Genomic DNA, 9971 nt, shown 5'->3' with positions numbered 1-9971 from the left:
TTTCTCAATTAATTCCCATTTAATTAATTATAATCAAAATATCAAAGATATGATATTATATTAATTTTTTCAAATAATTAATTTATTAATAAAATCTATTTATTAAGACTTAATTAATAGAAAATTCACCATAGACCTCCAAGATAAAATATGAAAACCCATAATAGAGCAATCCATACAAAATCAGTCTAAAGGGTTAAAAATCATGAATTATGTCATTCGACACATTCAGAGGGTAAAATATCCAGATACTTGTCCTACCTCACTAGGACAAATGGTTTAAGGGTTTGGGATTTGGACTTGAGAATTTATCTCCCTTCTCTTATCATTGAGATAGTGTAATGGGGTATGCTCATCCTGGCAATTCAGGGAAGTCGATACCCAGTACCTGCAACCTGCATAAAAACCATGCATGTACATACTCTATATATATATATATATATATATATATATATATATATATATATAATGCTAAGCTAAATAGGCAATGGCAAGAAGTGGTGCATCATGTAGATCTCGACTAGCAGGTGACTGCGACTCCCTTCCTTAACCACATCAGGAATGCCATACATAAGAACAAACACACACACACCATACACATGCAAGTATGGGGTAAGTATCCATAATAAAACACATGCGATAATAAACGATCTAACTAATCATCATCAATAATTGAAAGCAATGTAATAATCATCATGCATACATAAAATGTAGAGTCTAAATAATCTCATCATACATCAACTGAATCCATAACATAGTGTCTGATAGTCTCGAAACAATGCTACTAATCCATCAACATAAAACTAGTCTAACATAATCCGATAATAACAACAACAATATGTCCAGAAAGATGTGAGCGAGGGCAGGCACTACATCCACCCCCCCTTGGATTAGGCTTACTCCTGGAAGCCTACAAACAGGTAGAGATATAACTCCCGTAATCTAGCTGCATCCTCCCATGCAGCTGAAGTATCATCAGTAGGGTCCCATTGGACCCTTACCAGCTCGATGTTTTCGACCCCTAAGGGTCAACTCCCGCTGCTCCAGAATATGAACCGGCTCCAAAGCCAGCTGCCCGTCCTCTACCTGCAATGCATTCCAATCAAGAACATGTACAACATCAGGAATATACTGCCTAAGTACTGAAACATGGAAAACATCATGAATGTGAGCTAGGCTGAGAGGTAGAGCAAGGTGGTAAGCAACTGGGCCAATCCTCTCAAGAATCTCGAATGGTCCCACAAAGCGAGGTGCTAACTTTGAACCCTTTCCATATCGGATTGGGCTCTTCCACGGATGCACTCGCAAGAAAACCTTGTCTCCCACAACAAACTGCTTATCTGTCCTATGTGCATCAACATACTTTTTCTGCCTATCCTGTGCCATAGTCAAGTGCTTGCGGATACGCACTACCTATTGCTCCATATCACGAAGCATCTCAGGACCCAACAGAATGCAATTCTCAAGATTGTCCCAACTCAAGGGTGTACGATAAGGACGTCCATATAAAGCCTGAAATGGTGCCATGCCAATAGACTTGTGATACCCGTTGTTGTAAGCAAACTCCACTAGGTAGAGATAATCCTCCCAATGTGTCTACCTATCCATTACATACATCCTTAACATATATTCCAAAACCTTATTCACCCTCTCTGTCTGACCATCTATTTTCGAATGATATGCCAAACTGAAATTCAATTGTGCTCCAAGCTCATGCTGCAGCGATGTCTAGAATGCAAATGTGAATACAGGGTCCCTGTCAGAAATGATCTTTCAAGGAATACCATGTAGTCTCACAATGTCACACATGAAGACATTAGCTATAGAAGCTGCTGTGTAGGAAGACCTGATTGGTGAAAAATGTGCCTTTTTAGTCAACCAATCAATGGTGACCATGATAGCATCATGATGACGAATAGTCATAGGTAATCCTACTATGAAGTCCATGGAGATGATGTCCCACTTCCATGAAGGAATGAGATTTGGTTGCAAAAGTCTTACCGGGTGCTGGTGTTCTGCCTTAACTCTTTGACACACTAGACACCTAGCCACATAATTAGCGATGTCTCGCTTCATCCCATACCAAAAGAACAAACGTCTCAAATCAACATGCATCTTCTTGACACCTAGATGTGCTAAGTAAGGTGTACAATGGGCCTCTGCTAGAATCAAGGTGTGAAGCTCATCTAGTAATGGCACATAAATCCCCTCCAAATGTCTCAAAAGACCATCTAACTCTCGAACGTAGCCTACAAACTTTCACTCCAAAGGTCTTCCTGAATCTATCTCTCTACACACTGATACCAAGAATCTATAGGAAGTGCTTGAAGAATCTGACTCCTCAAATCAACACTAAGAGTTATAGATGATATCACATGTCTCCTGCGACTCAAAGCATCTGCCACCACATTCTCCTTCCCTTGGATGTACTTTACCTCAAAGTCATACTCACATAGAAATTCCATCCATCACCTTTGGTGAGCATTCAAATTACGTTGAGTGAAAATGTACTGAAGACTGTGATGATCACTATGTAGCTCAAATCTGTGCCCCAACAAGAAATGTCTCCATCTTGTCAAAGCATGAACTACCGCTGCCAACTCAAGATCATGTGTAGGATAATTTAGCTTGTGATCCTTGAGCTTGCATGATTCATACGCAATCACTCTTTCATTCTGCATCAAAACTGCTCCAATCCCTTCAAGGGAAGCATCTATACACACCATGAAATCACCTTCTGGATCAGGTATTGCTAAGATCGGTGCACTAGTCAAAAGCTCCTTGAGCTTCCAAAATGCTTCCTCGCATTTCTCCGTCCATATAAACTTCTTTCCTTTTCTCTGAAGGGAAGTGATAGGATGTGCTATCCTAGAGAAGTTTTGGACAAATCTATGATAATAACCAACTAGACCCATGAAACTACGAATCTCTGACACATTAGTCGGTGTAGGCCAATCTACTATCGCCTGAATCTTTGCAGGGTCCACTAAAATACCATCACTTGAAATGACATGCCCTAAATACTGCATCTCTGATTTGAGGAATTCGCACTTAGCTGCATTGGCATAAAGCTGATTGTCTCTTAAACATTGTAAAACCAATCGTAGGTGCTCCTTATGCTCCTTCTGAGTCTTAGAATATATCAATATATCATCAAGAAACACAAATACAAACCTGTCCAGATAAGATCGAAATACACCATTCATCAAACTCATGAAAAATGATGGAGCATTAGTCAACCCAAAAGGTACCACTATGAACTCATAATGCTCATAGTGAGTTCGAAAGGCAGTCTTGTGAATGTCGATTTCCTTAATGCGAAGCTGGTGGTACCCTGACTTAAGGTCAATCTTGGAGAATACTGTAGCTCCCTTGATCTGATCAAATAAGTCATCAATCCTAGGTAGAGGATACCTGTTCTTAATAGTCACCTTATTCAACTATTTGTAATCAATACATAGGCGCAAAGAACCGTCTTTCTTTTTCACAAAGAGCACTGGAGCTCCCCATGGTGATACACTAGGTTGAATGCTCCCTTTGGCCAAAAGTTCCTCTAGCTGAAGACACAAATCTCCCAATTCCTGTGTAGTCATACGATAAGGAGCTTTAGAGATAGGCTCCGCTCCAAGAATCAGATCAATGCTAAAGTCAATGTCCCTCTTTGGAGGCATGCCTGGAATCTCACTTGGAAAGACATCTGCGTACTCCTATAAAATTGAGTGGTCTAAAGTCTTCCTCACAGGATCTTCCTCATCAAGATCATTTATCATAACAGCAAATATCTGACATCCCTTACGGAAACTTTGCTTCAATTGCATAGCAGAAATCATTCGTAAAGATATAGGCCTCGGTATCCCAACAATCTTCACATCATTCCCTAGGTCATCTTAGCACATTATAATCTTATTTTTGCAGTCTATACTAGCTCTATGAGAGCCAAGCCAATCCATACCCAAAACCACATCGTAGAAACCAAGGGGTATGACTCGAAGGTCAACTACAGTATCAAATCCTCCTAAACTAAGCCCACACTTATGAACTACAGAATCTGTGGAGACCTTAATGCCTGAGGCTAGTTCCACTTGCCAACCATGATCTTGCTTCACCGCATCCAACTTACACTTAGAAACTATAGATGGTGAAATAAATGAATCTGTAGCTCTTGAATCAAACAATACTGAAAGATATATACCTCGAATAGCACCTGTAGTCTCAACCACTGTTCCTTGATGATCTGCCTGACGGTGATCTACTGCTGCAAACACTCAATGAGCTCTGCCTGTATCTCCAACTGTAGGCTCTGATGCTGTTGGCCTAGGTCCTGAAAATTGAGGTGCTCACTGTGGACATTGAGTTGCATAATGTCCAATCTGTCCACATGAAAAACATCCTGTATTTATGCTAGATCCTTTACCCATGGGTGGTGCATTTGATTGCTGTCGGTTGTTCTTGCTAACAAAAGACTGACTATTCTGAGCTAGCTAATTGGGTTGATTCTATTTATTGCGTTGAGTATTGCGGTTGTTCTTGGAGTTAGAACGTCCGCCACCACCTTGAGCCTGGGAATTCGATCCTTTCTGTTGCTGCGTCTGCTGACACTGCTGCTGATACTGTTTCCCCTTAAAAAAAGAAGGCTTCTTGTTCCCACCTAAATTATAGTTTCCTTTAGATCTTGACGTTGTTGGTGCTCCTACAAAACCTCCTTGACCAAGGTTGACACTTTGTTCAACAAGGATGGCTCAACGTACTGCATCCTTGAGGGTTTTTGGCTCAAATACCTTGACACCCCCAATTATACTTTTGTTCAAACCTCTAATAAAGTGCTGTGTCAACTGAGATGAATTTTCACTGAATCCTAAAAGGGACATGAGCTCATAAAATTTGCACTCATACTCAGTCACTGTCATAGTAGACTGCATGAGATTATGGAACTCATCTTCCCTTTGCTGCCTCCATTCCTCTAGTAGGAATCGTTTGTGAAAACTTTCTAAGAATAGGTCCCAAGAGACACTGCCCATATCAATACCCAGCTTCTTTTCCTCAATTGTCCACCAAGTGGCCCCAAAATTCTCCAAATTGGTAATCGCAAATCTTTCCTTAACATTTCTGTCGAAATCTTGCATGGCAAAAATCCTATCAAGGGCAATAAGCCACTGTTCGGCCACATAACCAAAACCTTGCCTGTTGAAGGGCTTGACCTTGGATCTCGAAAGATCCTTCATCTGAGTGGACACAATGGATCTCTATCAATCCTTCTGAGGGCTCCTACACTTGGGTCTATGCTCTTGTTCTGTCTGATATGCTTTATGCTGATCCTGGACAGGAGGTAAACAGTCTAGAATGGTTTGCATCATTTGTCTCAAATTAACCTCTTCAAACTCAGCTTGGTCCTCTCTACGACTCCCTTCCTACTGCTCACTAACGTGCTCTCCTCTACTCTCTTCATGAGCAGATCCCCCATGGGCAGACTCATGGACACTAATAGCTTTGCCACGACCACGACCTCTACCACGACCTCTAACAGAAGACCTAGTCCCAGATACCATCCTGGAACAGTACAAAGTACCATTACAACCAAAAGACACATGTTTGCAATAGACTAAGTCCAATTTTCAGTTTTACCCATGTTTAGGTTTAAGTAAAAATTTTAGGTTTGAAAACTAAGTGTTGAAGTATGAAAAATATGCAAGTAACAGTTTTTAAGTTCTGTTTCAGTTCACCTAGTTTTCAAGTTTGAAAAGATGCACCTAATAGTTCAAAGTCCTAGTTTGTTCCAAAACACTCAGAGCTCCCAATGTAGAAACTCGGATCTCTGATACCAAATGTAATACCCCGCCAAGGGATCCAAAGAATTAACTTAGAATTTCACTAAGTTTGGTAGCATTCTTTTTTTATATTTACATGAAAGTAAAAACCATTTACATCATACATATGATAACAAAAGCAATAGTAAAAGTACCTTGAAATGGAAAGTTCTTAACTTAGAGATTTGGGAAGCCCTTCTTGTTTAAGAAAATTATTATATGTTTTCTTAAATTACATATAATTTTTAAATCTGCACCTATATATATATATATATATATATATATATATATATATATATATATATATATATATAATGTTGTAGTGTTGTTTATCGACCTGCGAGTACACACACACACACACACACACACACACACACACACACACATATAATTAGACACTGCATATTCTAAATCAAACATAATTAACTAAGTGCACGATTCCTCCCAACCATTAATAGCACCATTAGACCATCGTGGATCTTAGCCATCCTTCCGTGCATAACATCCCAATCACTGAAGAGATCATCGGTATTAACATAGTAGGAATGTCACTCCTAAATCATACTACATCATATAAAGAAAGTAATCTAACATGCAAAGTAAAGCATAAGATAACATCATCTAACATAAGAAAATCATCAATATAAGGATACATGTCCACCATCATAAGAATGCATCCGCCACGGTGTCTCAAACGAGTCTCAATGATGAGAGTGATAAAGCACTACCACCCGACCGCATGGAACCTAAATGGTCCACTCCCACCACGCTGAGGAGATAATCTCAAGTCCCATACAAGTTATCAAAATCATATAACATAAATACTCTCTATGTCCAGGAATCCTAAAAGTATACTAACTCAAAGGTTCCAACAGAAATCCGACATCTAATCCCAGAGGCACACAATGACATGTAGGAAACCTACTCTATAAGCGGGCAAGTGTCATTGCATAAATCATGTAGAAGTTACCCTGGCAGTTAGCTTAGGATTCCAGGGTCCCTACTGATCCTTATGCGGCCACTAGTATCCTCTCATACTGACAAGGCATACTATGAAATGCAACGTCACAACCAAGCGTTCTCTCTACTCCCATCCTAGTTTGTACTAGCACTCGAGGCATGGGTGAGAACAAAACCATTATCTTATTAGGTTCATTTAGTCAGTATTAGGTGAGAATGTTTTCACTTATTAAAACAACTTACAATGAGTTACCCTGGCATCCACTTAGGGCCTTGGCCCCCATTGCAAGCCACTTCCCGACACTACAAGCAGATAACCTACCCTAAGCTCATGGAATCATAAATCTCATAATCACCCCAGTCCTATACAAGTGACTAGAAAGAAATACCAAAAGATAATCCACAATAAGAAAATCAAATATCCATAATAAAAGCATCAAATCTCCATGAGCAACTGAAAAGCATCCATAGATAATCATGACCACAACAGTTCTCTATTGGAAACTGAAGGTATCACTGATAATCAAAAGTATCCATTGGTTCTCAATAACCAAAATATATCTCAAAATCATACTGATCGGAGACTCCAAAATGGTCGAGTAAAAGCATGTCACAACATGACATCATAAATCAACATTTCAGTCCCATCATGGCGACTAGAAATTAATCCAAGGATAACTGATCGATGACTCAAAAATGATTAAGTCAAGTGTCTCATACATAAGAATCTCAGCTTCACACAAGAAGACTGGAAAACAATAACAATCAGTAAATACAAACATTTCATAGAGCATTCCATCACATAACCATGGTTGGGTTTATAAAGATCAGAATTAAGACATCATCATGACATCACAATCATAACCTCTGAGCCTCTGGTAGATGTCCTATACTGGTCAACACTAGTCAACCCAAAAACCCAAAACAGATAGCATAGAGAAAACACAATGCAAGCCCATGTTTTAATTTGCTAAAATTACATAGTAAAATAAAGTGTGGAGGTCTTAGTTTGGTTTTCAAATTTAGATGGAGAAACATTTTGTACATTTTTCCTAACTCATGTATTATTTGGATGGATTAAAGCTTTTCCCTAACCCATGTGCTCATTAGATTGTCCCACAACTCTAGAATCAATTTTCCAATTATTCTAATGACATTTTGTTTATATAAACGTAACTTAAAAATAACCCCCATCAAAATTAAATAGTAAATGAGAATTCACCAAATTCTTTTCATTTTCCTCTTTTCTTCATAATACAAGTCAATTAAAATAATTAAATTGAACCTATTTAGACTATGTTATTATAAAATAATTTATCATTTTTAAAGAATGATCCATTAATTCAAATCATCATATAATAATTATTTATTATTAATAACATATATATATATATACATAAATACATATATATACATAAATACACATATATATACATAAATATAAATAAATAAATATATATATATGTATATACATATATATATATAAATACATATATATATATATACATAAATACATATATAAATACACACACACATATATATATATATATATATATATACATAAATACATACATACATATATATATATATATACATAAATACATATATATATATATATATATATATATATATATATATATACATAAATACATATATATATATATATATATATATATATATATATATATATATACATAAATACATATATATATATATATATATATATATATATATATATATATATATATATATATATATATATATATATATATATATATATATATATATATATATATATATATATATATATATATATATATAACATTTTATAAAAATGAAATATAAAAATCGAATTACATATCATAAACCCCTTTTTGTTAAAAATCAAAACACATCATACTATGCACATTCCCCAACCGCCATTGCTGGTACGCAATACCCTGCGAATGCTTACTGCGTAGGCGGGGGTCCTGTCTCACTTACAACTTTTAACATAGTACATGTTAATGCCACATTCGGCATTGTTTTAAAAGAAAAATGCAACAGTATGAGCCGCGTGGCTTAAAAAGCTCGGCCAGATAGTCTCAGCCTGCGGTCACAGGTTCGCCGGTGCACTCATCAATGGGTATGGGTCGTGGGGTACGGGGTGGGTAATCCTGCCCCTCCCGAATTGCATATATATATATATAGTGTTTTTAAAATGCTTTTCCAATTATGAATTGTGATATGGTTTTATAATTTTCTCACTGCGATATATCATTTGATTTGTCAATAAATAAATAAATAAAATTATATATATATATATATATATATATATATATACATACATACATGCAGAGTTTTATATTACAACATTAGCATGTGTGTGTGTGTGCGCAGATCTGAAATATATAAACATGTATATTTCTACAGAGAACATATACATAATTTTTTTTAAAGGCTTCCAATTTTAAGAATTTCCTATAAAGTATCTGTTCTCTAAATTTACCCAATAATTTTCCTAATAGGTCTGATTATAAATTTTAACCTTAGCTCCATAATTTTATCAAATCTATGCATGAAGAGTTTTCTCATATAAGAATTAATTATCCATGGCAAGATTAAAATAATTGGAACATTCACACATAGAATCCTCAGAAAGTATTCAGAAGACACGAAGAAGACAGGAATTCAAGAAGCGGAAATAACATAGGTATAATCACAAGAGTCTACCCGGATTCTGATGCTAATTCACTTCTCCCCAGAAAACTGTAGAGCAAGCTCCTTCCTTCTCTCACGTTCCGGAGTCCTCCAAAAATGCTCTCCAAAGGCTCTCCCTAAGCCTCTAGGAGTGATGTCTCTAGAAACAACCAGAAGGTGTTGACAACTAAGCATGAGTCTATTCCAACCTTCTTGATGAGTCATAAGGTTGTAGACACCATGTGCTTAATTAGTGCACTAACTCCTGTGTTGTTGACATATGTGAAATCAAGAGGTGCGTTTACTCCTAGGCAAGCTTATAACTTTTATTATTATTATTTATTTATTACTTTATTAGTATTTTATTATTATTAATTTTAATTTCTAATTTCTTTTATTTAATTCTTTTTCTCAATTAATTCCCATTTAATTAATTATAATCAAAATATCAGAGATCATGATATTATATTAATTTTTCTAAATAATTAATTTATTAATAAAATCTATTTATTAAGACTTAATTAATAG

Source organism: Cupressus sempervirens, chromosome 9, assembly GCF_028749045.1.
Source record: "Cupressus sempervirens isolate cs-2001-9-10 chromosome 9, ASM2874904v1, whole genome shotgun sequence".
NCBI classification, from domain to species: Eukaryota; Viridiplantae; Streptophyta; class Pinopsida; order Cupressales; family Cupressaceae; genus Cupressus; species Cupressus sempervirens.
This window is presented reverse-complemented; position numbering follows the sequence as displayed.